General features: G+C 45.0%; 1 protein-coding gene and 1 pseudogene across 1 annotated transcript in view; both read right to left on the bottom strand.

Annotated features, from left to right (window-relative positions):
* SCFD2 (sec1 family domain containing 2) overlaps window positions 1-14,428 on the bottom strand; it is a 457,870-nt gene that overhangs the window by 425,812 nt on the left and 17,630 nt on the right. The window lies entirely within an intron of this gene.
* LOC106733366 (40S ribosomal protein S29 pseudogene) lies at window positions 12,474-12,774 on the bottom strand (annotated as a pseudogene).

Genomic DNA, 14,428 nt, shown 5'->3' with positions numbered 1-14,428 from the left:
TCCCCCCAGAGGGAAAAATCCCAAAAAAAAAAAAAAAAAAAAAAAAGATCCAGCCTGACGCTGCACTCAGCATAGGTCAAATGGCTCCATGGCTTCGGGCCTGGCAATCCACGCTGGGGACTTTCCTCCCGAGGGCAGCCCACAGGGGGCAACCACAGACTGACCGCATCAGGCCTGCAGTGCTACAAGATCAGTCAGGTCTCTGTGCGGGCACTGGCGCCAGGGCTGGGTGGGAGGCTACTGCCCTACTGCCCGTGCTGGTAAGAACCGATGACAGCTTGGACCAGAGCTATCAGGCCACACCATGCCCCTGCTCAAAACCCTGCCGAGCCTCCTACTACCCATGAAACTAAAGCCCAAGTTCCTTACTTTGGCCAGCAGGTTCACGCAGCTTTGCACGTCCTCTGGCTACCATTTATCTCCCACTTCTCCGCTTCCTTCATTAGGCTTCAGCCACACTGGCCTGATTTTAGCCCCATCAGAGGTCAAGCGTGTACCTACTTCGGGACCTGTGTGTCTTCTATGCCCAGAACGCACTTCTTCCAGATGCTCATGACATAGGTTTCAGTCGTCCATTGCGTGAATATCTCCGGAGCACCTACCACCAACATCCGCTAGTACTGTTCGAGGTGCAGCTCCAGGGTTGCCCCTGACCACTGCAGCTAACATGGCAGTCCCTGCTTCAAACCCACTTTTCCTGAGTTACTTTATGTGTAATACTTGTCACTGACTCAAATCATTATGAAATAGAATGCATTTAATAAATTACAAGTGGAAGTGAGCACAACGCATTTAGAACAGGAGCGTCTGGCTTCATCAGAGTGTTGGTGTCTTGGCTCCACGGTAGCAGTGTGCTCAGGCACCAATGCCTCAGGGCCATGCCCTGCAGGTGCAATAGTGCCCTCCCAAGAGTGAAAAAGTCAGGCACAGACCTTCTCTTGGCAAGCTTTCAAAGTCTAGCTGAAAGGGGCCAACAGGTGGTGTAGTGGTTAAGGTGCTGGACTCCCATGAGGCCGACCGTGGTCTGAGTCCCAGACTGGGCGGCTTGAAACTCATGCCAGAAACGTGAATGTCTCCTGAGAGGAGAATGGAGGAGAAGGGATTGTGGTGTGGCCATCCCTCCTCCAGGGACTGATGACTGACCTTCTGTCTCTCTCTCTGTGTCTCTGGCAAGTGCACATGTCCTAGAGCAAAATTAACTAAAAAAAAAAAAAAAAAGTCTAGCTGAAGAAAAGAGAAGCTAATTGAATAACTACAAAGTGATGTACTAGGAGCTGATACGAGAAATAGAAGGTGCTGTCTGTCTATGGGAGCAAGGCTGAAGGTGGAGGTGGGAAGAGAAAGGAGCAGCAGTGAGGATAGCCAAAGGCAGGTGACTAGGACGCAGAGGACCTGAAGGAAGTTTAATGTGCCTACAGCAAGACTGTGGGCATAAAGGAGCAGGCAGGAAAAGATGGAGAAGAAGGCACAAGCAATACCCAAAAGCAGAGCTCTGTAGGCTTCCTTTCGTTTCTTTGTTCATTTGTTTGTAGGTTTTTCTTCTCGGGATTCTGAGAATGCACTCACATGCACCCAGAGTGATTTTCAGGTAGCTGCATCTGAGACTCGAACCGCAGGCAGCCATGTGGGAGCTCAGTGCCTTATCCACCAGGCCACCAGCTGGCCCCCTCAATAGGCTTTCTAAAACCAATGAAAAGTCTTCATGCAGATGAACTACTGAAAGGTTTTACCAGGGAAAGGCCAGAATCAGATTTACTGTTAATACACAGCTGCAGAAATGTGCTTCTTGGCCAGTAAATATTCCTCCTGTCCTTATTTCTTCCTATCGAAGGTTCTTATGTTGGGTTTTGTTCATGTATTCGACAAACATTTATTGAGCGTCTACTACGCGGCGGGCACCGTTCTGTGGGCTGGAGTAGAGCAGTGAACAAAACAAACGGAACCCCACTGCTGTCACGTAAGCTACACTCTGGATTGACTTTCTGAACACACGTGGAAACCATAAAGCAAACGCAATTCCGATCTTACAAGGTTCCTTCGAAATCATCCCAGCTGCTCACTCGCAGAGAAGACGAACCACAGAGACGGAGAACTCTATTCAAGGCCATGAAGCTCGGGTGGAAAAGCCCTACACCACAATAAAGACTAGAAAACGAAAACGGTACAGAAGCTGCTTACGGACAGCCGCCCTGCCAAAAGCCACGTTAATAAAAACGGTTTCTTGTGGCTCGGCAACTAAAAGGAATAAAGTGTTTTAGAGTTTTGGGATTAACTACCACATCTGTTAAAGAATGTTCCCGTAACTATCAAGTACATCATTGAAAAAGACGATCAGGACCAGCAGGTGGCATGGTGGCTAAGGTGCTGGCTTCCCAGATGGCTGACCATGAAGTTCAAGCCTTGGACCCGGGAGCTTGAAAATCATGCCGGGCGTTTGTGCGTGCATGCCCAAGATCCCAAAAGGAGAATGGAGGAGAAGGGATTGCAGCGTAACCGTCATCCCCCCGGAAGAATGTGATTTCTCACTTTTCTTCTCTCTGTCTTTCTCAAGCAAGAACACACACTCTATGGCAAAAGCCTAAAAAAGAAAAACGTAAGACCAACTGAAAACTGGAAAGGTAAGCCATCACACTGGAATACATCTTGAGAAGAGGCAGAGTAGAATGGGAAAAGCACAGACCCTGTGCAGTTCACACTCCAGAGAAGTCACTTACATCTACTCCTCAAGACTGCTCTAGACTCTGCACCTTACACTACAGAAAACTGATCTCCTTAATTCAGTCAAAGCGAATAAAGCAAAATACAAAGTTCATCTGTATTGTTTTAACTAGGGAAAAGAGTGTCATTTCAAAAGCATGAGTAAATATATCAACTGTCACAAACTTTTAATTAGCAATAATAATATTGTTGTGAATCATATACTTTTGGTTTGATATTCAAAAGTTTGTTTTGCTTTTGGTTTTTTGTTTTGTTTTGGTTTTTTGTTTTTTGTGGTTTTTTTGAGAGGTTTTTGCTATAGGGCATGTGCGCTCACTAGAAAGAGAGACAGAAAGCAAGAAATCACCCCCCAGGGGGGATGGCCATGCCGCAATCCCTTCTCCTCCATTTTCCTCTCAGGATCTTGGGCACACATGCACGCACATTCTGCTTGAGTTTAAGCCACCAGGTCCGGGACTCGAACTGTGGTCAACTACATGGGAGTCCAGCGACATAGCCATTACACCAACTCAATAGTCAAAATTCTCAATAGTCGAAAGTTTTAAAATGTCCTAAAAGGATACATACATGCTCTGGGCCAGCAGGTGGCATGGAGATTAAGGTACTTGTGCTGCACAGTTTGAGTCCCTGAACCAGCAGCTTGAAAATCATACTGGGTGGATGTGCACACATGCCCAAAATCCTGAAAGGAGACTGGAGAGCAGGGGGGTTACTGTGTGGCCACCCCCTCTGGGGGATGATTTCTCACTTCCTCTCTCCCTCTCTCTCTCTCTCTGGTGAGTACACAGACCCTATAGCAAAAATAAATAAATAAACAAACAAATAAAATTTAAAAAAATAAAAAAGATTGCATGATCTTTCTGCATAAATCCTTAGCTAAGAGAAAATCTATCTGTGGAAGGGTGCTAGATTAATAAGGCACTGGAATGTCTTTAATGGTGTAGAAATCACAACCATGTGTAAAAAATTTCAATAAAATCTACAATTAACATCAGCTGTTTGGAACAATAAAAGAACATGGTCAGGGATGGATAGCACACACAACTCTGTGAACTGGCCCACCTGGGAAGGTTCTGAGCTCACATCGGAGACCTCCCTGAGTGCACCAGGTACACACACACCCAGAAGCAGGGCCTGGTTGAAGCTGGGGGTAGATCCCAGCATCAGGATGCTCTGTCTCTCCCATTCATGGGAAAAATGAATAAAACTTCTAAAAAATACATGGCGGGTAGGGGGCAGCAGGTAGTGTGGTGGTTAAGGCAGCTAGATCCCCATGGACAACTGTGTGGTTTGAGTCCTAGACCCGGTGACTTGAAAAACACACTGGGCACCTATGAGTATGTATAAATACCCCTTTTATCACTATGGAAACCCTAAGTTGTCTCTTTTTTTTTTTTTTTTTTGTCTCTGACATTCATTTTTCCTAAAATCCCAATATAACATAGAAAACAACTGTGTGTGTGCACGTGTGTACATGTGCCTACATATGGTTTGCAGTAAAAGAAGAGAAGATTCGTTCTTTTTCAAGGGAAAACATGAAAATTATTCCAAGCATAAACACATTTCTAGAAGTTCTCGCAATCTTGATGGTAAAGTAGGAAATCATTAACAAAATAAGCACCATCCAATCAAATCGCAAAGAGCTGGTTATAAAGAAAAGAAGAAAAGAGATGAAGGTCAAGGAAGACTGAAGAAATGAGACAGGATTGGACTTCAAGAAGTATTAATAAACTAGATCTGCACCAGACAAAGAAGTTTCCAGATATAACATGATCATTTTGCCATTTCACATGTCTTGACTATGTAAACTAACTAAAAGGGATGGTTGGCAGGAAATTTTTTGAGATTTATGACTAGCCACTATCTATAATACAGTTAACACATCTCAAAGAGAATGCAGGTGTTCTGAAGGCACACGCTAGGCATCTGACTTATTTTTATCTCCTTTAAGTTTTATAATCATGTTTGATTAAAGAAGAAAACACCAAGATACAGAAAAGTGTACATGAAGATATCAAACCATGACTCAGATTTATGCTAGATGTGCTAGAATGAGGACCAGAAGGTGGCGTAGTGGTTCAGGTGCTGGATCCCACATGGCCGGCTGTGCAGTCTGAGTCCCAGAGGGCAGTCTGAAAAATACGCTGGGAGCAAGTGCATGTGCGCCCGGAATCCTGAGAGAAGCATGAAGGAGAAAGCACTGCAGCATGGCCTTCCCCAACAGGGAGTGATTTTTCACCTCCCTTCTCTCTCTCCCTCTCTCCCCCCCCCATCTCTGTCTGGTGAACACACATATTCCATAGCAAAATTACAAAATAACTGAAAAAAAAAACTAAAAATGATAGAACTTTAATTTTCAATGTTAGAATATCTGTAAGTAAAACTTACCATATGAACATATGAAAAAAGCTATACACTCTTCTTAACAGTCAGGAAAGCTATTTCACTTAGTAAATTAGAAAAAGAGGACCAGCAGTTGACGTAATGGCTATGTCGCTAGACTCCCGTGTAGTCGACCATGATTCAAGTCCCGGACCCGGTGGCTTAAACTCACGCCGGGCGCGTGTGCGTGCATGCCCAAGATCCCGAGAGGAGAATGGAGGAAGGATTGTGGTGTGGCCATCCCCCCTGGGGGGTGATTTCTCACTTTCTGTCTCTCTGTCTCTCTCTGTCTTTCTGGCAAGCGCACGCACCCTACAGCAAAAACCTCTCCAAAAAAAAACAAAGAATACTTTCTCCTTTTTTCCCTTTTTTAAAAAAAGCTTTTGTTTTTCTTTATTCCGTGAGAGAGAAAGTGAAAGACAGAGAGAATAGACATCCCTAAGGGGCCCCACACCATGCTCCACTCCAGCCTCAACCAGCCTGGGTTACCAGCATGTGCCCATGTGCCTGGTGTGCTGAGGGTGATCCCAGGACAGGAACCCTGTAATCAGAACCTGGGCTCAAAGTGCGTGGCACTGCTTTGCAGCTCTGTAACTTTCAACCAGTTAACGGACTTCTCTGAGCCTCAGTTTTCTCATGTCTAAAATAAAAATGGTCCCTACTTTCAGGCCTGTCTGAGCGGGTCGAGTGGGTAAAACGGCTAACAAAGTACTCCATCTACTCTCACACATAAAGAGCAAAATCTCCAGGTTATCAAGAAACATACATGGAGGTCTAAATTCCTGGGTCAATGCTGTGTCCAAAGAGTATCATCTAATAATCAACAAGGAAAATAGGGAAAATACTGTATTTTTTTTTAATTTTTTTACCATAAGGTGTGTACGCTTGCTGGAGACAGACAATGAGAGGGAAAGTGAGCGATCGCCCCCCAAGGGGGATGGTCATGCCACAGTCCTTTCTCCCCTATTCTCTTCTCGGGATTTTGGGGACACATACGCACATATGCCCAGCATGATGTTCATGCTGCCTGGTCTGGGACTTGAACTATGGTCACCCTTGTGGAAGTTCAGTGCCTTAGTCACCATGCCACCTGCTGGCCCAGTAAATACTATTTAAAAGAAAATTCTCGTCCAGGATCTATCTGTAGAAAACATTTGATAAACTGGGACATTAATTACATTCTGACAAGTGATAGGACTATGTGAAAAACTATTTAGAATCCTAAGTGAAGAAAACAATAATTTATTAAAATTTCAGAAGTACTGAGGGTGATGCATCTGATGCATAAGATTAAGTTCCTACCCTGTAAAGTTTACATTTTATAACTAAGACACTCACTGACAATTTATGAAGTAGCATTACAAATGTTCCTAATTATTTTTAAACTTTTAACATATTTTCCACCATAAAATCTATTTTCTTGGGACCAGCAGATGGCATAATGGCTGTCACTGGACTCCCATGTAGCCGACCATGGTTCAAGCCCTAAACCCAGTGGTTTAAACTCACACCGGGCACACTTGGGCGTGTGTGCCCAAGATCCTAAGAGTAGAATGGAGAAGAGATTGAGGTGTGGCCATCCACCCTGAGGGGTGATTTCTCACTTTCTGTCTCTATCTCTGTTTTTCTGGTGAGTGCACATGCCCTATAGCAAAAACTTCTAAAAAAAAAATAAATAAAAAATAAATAAATAAAAACCTATTTTGTTTTTCTGAATACATGAATAATATGTGTTCTTTTTAAAGAATTCAAGCAACACATAAGAATGTGAGAAAAATAAAATCACCTGAAATTCCACCATGCTGGGGTTTTATTTACCTGGTGTATCAATGAAATAGATGAGGTCATATCGCAGTCATAAATGTCTTCACAATGTTAACAGTTAAAGGAGAAGAATCACACGCTCACACCAACTGATACAGAAAAAGCATTTTACAAAGCTCGATGCCCATTTATGATAACAAGTCTCAGGGAGGGCTGACTGTGTACACAGTAGTAACACACTTCTCAGGAGAAGTTGGGTCCCGCAGGGTGACTGCATGCCCAGCCTGTGGCCTTCCACACCCTGGGGCACACCTGCAGTCATCCAGGATCCAACAGTCTGGAGGACTGGAGGTAGGGGAGCAAGATATGGCCAGACCCTGTGGAGGGTTCTCATCTCTCTTTGTCTCTGTGTCTCTCTCACTCACTCCTTCGTGTGAGTGCACGCATGCTATTATAATTACAGGGAGGGAAACCCTCAGAAAAATAGAAACAGATACCTGCTTGTTTTGATAAAGAGCATTTTCAGGAACAGCTCGTGCTGCCCTGCCAGGGTGGCGCAGTCTACAGCGTCTGGAATGCACTGCTGGAGGCCTCATGACTGCCCACGGGTTCAGATCCCCTGGTCAGCTGGAACGCATGCTAGGTGTGTGCACATGTGCACATGTGCTGAGGAGACAAACAGGTGGGGCAGGGCATTGTGGCCTGAGGAGACCCTGCTGATAGTTCTCTCTCTCTCTCTCTCTCTCTCTCTCGCATGAATACACGAGCACTATCATAAAATAGAGAGAGAAAGGCTGTTGCTAGCGTTATACTTGATGGGAAACCAACTGTCTTCCCCCTAAGATTGCAAACAAGTCTAGGGTGTCCACTATCACCATTCTTGCTCATCAGAATTCTTGCCAGGACAATAAGCCCAAAAAAGGAAACAAAAGGCTTAGAGGCCATAAAGGAACAAATAAGGCTGTCCATATTTGCAAATGACGGTATTATCTATATACAAAGAATCGAACTCCTAGAAGTTGTAAGGGGTTTGGGCAAGGTTACCGGATGCTACATACACATAAAAAAATCACTTGCATTTTTACACACTAGCAATGAACATGTGAACACAGATATTAAAAACATAATTATCAGGGCTGGCAGGTGGTGTGGGAGTTAAGGTGGCTGGATCTCACATGGCTAGCTGTGCAGTTCAAGTCCCAGACCCAGTAGCCTGAGAATCACTCTGGGCAGTGTATGCATGCCCAAAATCCTGAGAGGAAAATGAAGGAGAAGGGATTGCGGCGTGACTCTTTGCCCTGGGGGTGATTTTTCATTCTCTTTCTAGTGAGCGTACATGCCCTACAGCAATAATAATGTTGTTTATAACCTCTCCAAAAATATCAATGAAATAGATATAGGCCTAGCCATGGTGGCACAAGAGGAAGAGTTCTACTATACAATGGCTAAGGCCATGGGTTCAGTTCCTAGGCCAAACTAAACATCAAGTGCCTGGCACAGAAGTCAACTAATAAATATATTGAAAATAAATTACAGCTCACATGTTCATGATTGGATAATTCCACTCACAATGTTTTGTCCTAACAGACATCTCGGGCTGACCCTATAGCACAGTGGTTAATTAAGCACAGTGCATCAGGAGCTGGATCCCACACAGTAGTCCATGGTTTGAATCCTGGCCCCAGTGGCTTGAAAAACACACCTGTGGGGACCAGCAGTTAGCATAATGGCTATGTTGCTGAACTCCCATGTAGCCAACCACGGTTTGAGTCCTAGACCCAGTGGCTTAAACTCACGCCGGGCACGCATGCGTGCGTACCCAGGATCCCAAGAGGAGAATGGAGGAGAAGGGATTGCAGTGTGGCCATCCCCCCTGGGGGATGATTTCTTGCTTTCTATCTCTCTGTCTCTCTTTGTCTTTCTGGCGAGCACACGTGCCCTATAGCAAAAAAACTCTCAAAAACAAACAAACAAACACAACACCTGTGCATATATGTGCCTGCCTGCTCAAAATGCTGATGGGATGGAGAAATGGAGGAAAAGGAGTACAACATGACTACATCCCATTAGGGCTTCTCCCTCTCTCTCTCTCTCTCTCTTCCTCTTGTAAGCACACATACCCTCTAGCAATTAAGAAATGAGTCTTCTGAAGTTTCAGACTTCACCTGTCTTGAGCTCCAAGGATGCCTTCTTTTATGGCTAAAACCAACCTGTCTCTCTGAGTTCCTTTATTCTCCTTCGAGCTTGGTTAGAAGAGCACCTACGTTTGCCCTGTGACCACAGTCACCCCAGTATTAGCCATTATCCCAGTGTGCCACTGTATGAGGAGGCAGACAGAAGGGAAAGGACTCTCAGGTAAGCATATCAGCAGATAGAAGACAGAAGCGGGGACCAGCAGGTGGCGTGGTGGTTAAGGTGCTGGACACTCCCATATGGTCAACCACGGTTCAAGTCCTGGACCTGGTGACTTGCTTTCTCACTTTCTTTCTCTCACTCTCTCTCTCTGTGTTTCTTTCTGGTCAGATTAAAATAAATGAATGAATAAATAAATAATTTTTTTAAAAAAAGACAACAGAAGCTACAGCTGGACTTGTGTGACAGTCCTGGCACACTGCTAAATACACTCTGGTCTATATAACACAATGTTTAGAGACACCCCGATTAGGCTGGTGGGCTCACTCACCAGGAGTTAGTGATTGAAGTTACTAATTCTGATCTGGCAGTGAACAACCCAATCAAGAACTGCAATCACTTGTCATTCACATGTAACGGATCTTTCCATTCCTCCTTTTCCATCTTAGCTAGCTAAGAGGGTTCTTGGCTTTGTTTAAAGAAGCCGTATTTTCCATTAAAATTATAAATCCCAAAGCCACAGTGACCCAAAGTTCAGTCTTCTCACAACACAGAGACCACAAAGCATTTTAAAGTTTCCAGTATGAAAAAGGTTCTGGGGTTTGAGTGCACATTCCTTAATCAACAAATTCCATGACAATGCAGCAGGGTGACAGCAAACATAGGGCAAGAGTTTCTATATTCAAATCTACTTTTCTTAGTGTGCATTTACAAAGAAAAATGCTAAAAACGACATCAATGAAACATAAGTCTTTGTGGTTGTTATTGTAGTTGTAGATTTTTGCCACAGAAAACCGGAGAAAGAGAGAGAAGGGAAGTGAGAAGTCACCCCTCAAGGGGATGGCCACTCCGTAGTCCCTCCATTCCCCTCTCAGGACTTTGGGCATGCTGGCACATGAGCCTGTGAGTTTTCAAGTCACTGGGTCAAACCGTGAGGTTGGCCGGAAGGGATCCAGCTTCTTTATCAGGAAATACAACTTTAAAATGTCTCTGGAATATTACACTATTTAAAGATTTCTTAGTGGACACTTTCACCCCTTCATTTTCAGAAAACAGCCCTGCTTTATTTCACCACACCACCCACAAGTTATCCAGTAATTGCTTTTAAAGCTGAAACTGAACCCAGCTGATCTTTAGGAGGAAAGTTAAATATTGCAGGCTGTGTGCTGAGAACAGGTAGTCCTTTATCCCACCCAATTTGCAATGTTTACTTGAGAAGTATGAAAAAAATGTCATTTTTGCAGGGAGGCCCGAGTGAAGATAAGGAGATGCCCACAGCCTGAAAGAACAGCAAATCACAACCCTGCTACTGAAACCAAGCAGGGAAGCTGTAAAACAGGGTCTCCGGGAACCAGCAGTTAGCGTAATGGCTATGTCGCTGGACTCCCACGCAGTCGACCGCGGTTCGCGTCCCGGACCCGGTGGCTTAAAACTCACGCCGGGCACGTGTGTGTGCGTTCCCAAGATCCCGAGAAGAGAATGGAGGAGAAGGGATTGCGGCGTGACCATCCCCCCTGGGGGGTGATTTCTCGCTTTCTGTCTCTATGTCTCTCTCTGTCTGTCTGGCGAGAGCACACGCCCTATAGTGAAAAAAAAAACTCTCAAAACAGGGTCTCCAGTCCTCGGGCTATGGGCTGGTGCCAGACAGTGGCCTGTTGCCATCAGCCCCTCCCCACCCCTGGCCATGCATGGCTGCCCAGGCTCCTCCTCCTGTCAGATCATGACACATGGTGTGTAATTGTTCATTGCATGCTGCAGTGTGGTGGTGGTGGAAACAGGGTGCCCAGTGCCCAGTGGAGGTGGTGCTCTTGGGTCATCCCAGCACCAACATCCCCCTTCCCCACTCCATGAAGGGGCTCTTTTCCATGAGACCTGCCCCTAGTGCCGGGAAGGTTAGGGATGGCTGCTCTAAAAAAGACTGATCCTTTTCCTCAGCTGAGAAAAGAAATGGTAATTCTCCAAACTGAAAATTAGCAAGAGTTGAACCAAAAGTAATAATTAGAAGCTGCCTCGAATGCAAATTTTAATGGCCTAAATAAGACTTGAGACTCCAGACTTCGGTTACACCAACCTCATGTCCAAGGTATTGTTTGAAGGCATAACTTAGTTCATATAAATGACCTTCAAATGATAATAAAAAAAAATTTAACACTGATTTTTGCTATAGGGTATAGGCATGCACTCACTGGAAAGACAGCAAGTGAGAAATCATCCTCTGGGGGGATGGCCGTGCCACAAACCCTTCTCCTCCATTCTCCTCTCAGGATTTTGGGGGACAGACTCATGCACATGCCCAGTATGAGTTTTATGTCACCAGGTCCAGGACTTGAACCGCAGTCGACAACGCGGGAGTCTAGCATCATAACCATGATGCCATCTGCTAGTCCCAAATGGTAGTAAATTTACAATGTGGTCCATCACCCCTCTAATACTCTATTGCTCTACAGTCTGGGAGGAACGCCAATCTCCATAATAAAAACTAACAAGGAAACTAGACTTAAAATACTGCTTTTTAAAACCAGAGTATGCAAAATTTCTGAATTTGTTGGTTTACATATGTATGTAGTCAACGAAGCATATGTCAAAGAGTCACGGTGGATGGGAACCAGCAGTTAGCATAATGGCTATGTCACTGGACTCCCACGTAGTCGACCGTGGTTCGCGTCCCGGACCGGGTGGCTTAAAACTCACTCCGGGCGCATGTGCGTGCGTGCCCAAGATCCCAAGAGGAGAATGGAGAAGGGATTGTGATGTAGCCATCTCCCCTGGGGGGGTGATTTCTCGCTTTCTGTCTCTCTGTCTCTCTCTGTCTGGCAAGCACACGCACCCTATAGCAAAAACCTCTCCAAAAAAAAGAGTCACAGTGGCATAACGGAAAAGAAGTGTGCTAGAAGTATGCTGGGGCCAGCAGGTGGCATGGAGATTAAGGTGCTGGACTTCCACATGCTTGACCCTAGTTTGAGTCCTGGATCTGGTGGCTTGAAAATCATGCTGGGCACATGTGTGTGCATGACCAAAATCCCAAGAGGAGAATGGAGAAGGGATTGTGATGTAGCCATCTCCCCTGGGGGGGTGATTTCTCACTTTCCCTCTCACTGTCTCTATCTGGTGAGTACACATGCCCTATGACAACCCCCCCAATAAATAAATAAATGACCTGATTCAATCATTTAGAATGTCGCATAGGCTATTTTCAAAATTAAGTGAAATAGATCTTTTTTTTAATTGAAGGGTTTTATTTATTTTATTGTATTTTATATACAAATAGCCAGCATGATTTCTTTCACTGGGTTTCTATCTTGGACAATCCATTCAAGGAAGATCACTTAGTCCAACTTGATGAAGCCTGTGTCCTTCACGTACTGATGGAAACACTGACGGCACATGCTGAGGCCGTATTTCCGGATCAGACCGTGCCGGTTCCAGCACACGCAGCAAGAGCGAGAGCCCTGGCTGAATTTTCGCGGGTGGCTCCAGCAGAGCTGCTGATGACCCATCCTGCTTTCAGTGGAGCAACGAAGCAAAAGGTAGATCATTCTTTTTAACCTGACAGTGTTTCTCCCCCTCTCTCTTTCCTTTGCACTCTCTCTCTCTCTTTAGGTTTATTTCTTCATTCATGTCAGCAAAAGAGAAGGAAGTAATAGGAGCAGGGTCTCGCCATGCCCACCCTCCCCTCCTCCCGGCCTCTGGCAAGCTAGGATGGCAGCATGTTCAGGGGGACCCAGGACCCCAGCATTGTGTGAAGGCACCCCACTGCCATGCCTCCACATCTAGGCCACATACGTAACACATTCAACACCAAGCACTATGCCTGACGGAATTCAGGAAGTCAGGGCCACCTTCTTTCCTCCCTTCTTACTGGCCTAGACAATGAAGTACATCTAGGGAAAAGTACTTGGAAAAAAGTCCTATTCTACAAGAATTCAATGGAAGACCACACACACACACTTAGATGCAGAGATAGATAAATCAACAATGCCAACAAGGAATCCAATACTAAAGTGAAGTAGATACAGCTTTTCATGGATTCACGTCATTATTTTAACACTTGGCCTCAAGTCTAATGCTAAGATTTATTGAATAATTTATTGACTCTTTTATTCAATTTACTAGCCACAGCTCCTATTCTCAAGGAATTAATACTCGAGTAGAGGAGATAGACATGTAACAATTACAGCCTAGAGTTTTGGCATTTTAAAGGAAGTGTTAAAGGAAAGAACAGTTCATTGAAAATGGAAGATAATATAAGGGAGGGAAGCTCTGTAAAAGTTCCAAAGTAAGAGAGACAGCGACTTTCTTCTCTGAGAGCAGAGAACCCTACCTAGAGTAGCTTAAGAAAGAAGTGGTGTGTATGGGACCAGTAGTTGGCATAATGGCTACATTGCTGGACTCCCATGTAGTCGACTGTGGTTCGAGTCCTGGACCTGGTGGCTTAAACTCATGCTGGGTACATGTGCATGTGCCCAAGATCCCGAGAGCATAAGGGAGGAGAAGGGATTGCGGCGTGGCCATCCTCCCAGGGATATCTGTCTCTCTGTCTTTCTGGCAAGTACACGTGCCCTATAGCAAAAACCTCTCCAAAAAAATAAAAAAAGAAAAGAAGCGGTGTTTCCCTGACCAGCCTGCAGTACTATGGTGGTTAGGACAGATAGGTAGGAGCAGAGAACCCTACCTAAAGCTAGCTTTAGAAAGAAGCAGTGTTCCCTGGCCAACCTGCAGTACATAAGGTGGTTAGGGCAGCTGGGTACTACAGGTCCCATGCAAGGTGTAAGTCCTGGACTGGCGGCTTGAGAAACACAGCAGACACGTGTGTGCGTGTGCCCAAAATCCCAGAAAGAGGGAGAGATGGAGCACAAAGGATTGCAGTTTGGCCATGTCCCATGAGATGCTTTCTTATTTTTCCTCTCTCCATGTCTGTGTGGTGAGCACACATATCCTCTGGCAAAAAAAAAAAAAAAAAAAAAAAAAATTTTTTTAGAGATTTTTGCTACAAGGCACATCCCCTCCAGGGAGGATGGCATACCACGATCCCTTCTGCATTCTCCTCTTAGGATTTGGGGTACACATGCACACATGCCAGGTGTGAGTTTCAAGCCACTGAGTCCAGGACTTGAACTGCAGTCAATCACATGGAAGTCTAGCACCTTAACTACCACCTTAGTCTACCACCTGCTGGTCCCATTCTCTGGCAAAATTTAAAAAAAAAAAAAAA

This window comes from Tupaia chinensis, unplaced genomic scaffold (genome assembly GCF_000334495.1).
Source record: "Tupaia chinensis unplaced genomic scaffold, TupChi_1.0 Scaffold143615_1, whole genome shotgun sequence".
NCBI classification, from domain to species: Eukaryota; Metazoa; Chordata; class Mammalia; order Scandentia; family Tupaiidae; genus Tupaia; species Tupaia belangeri.
Note: the sequence above shows the minus strand (reverse complement) of the source record. Positions and strands in the feature narration are given on the sequence as shown.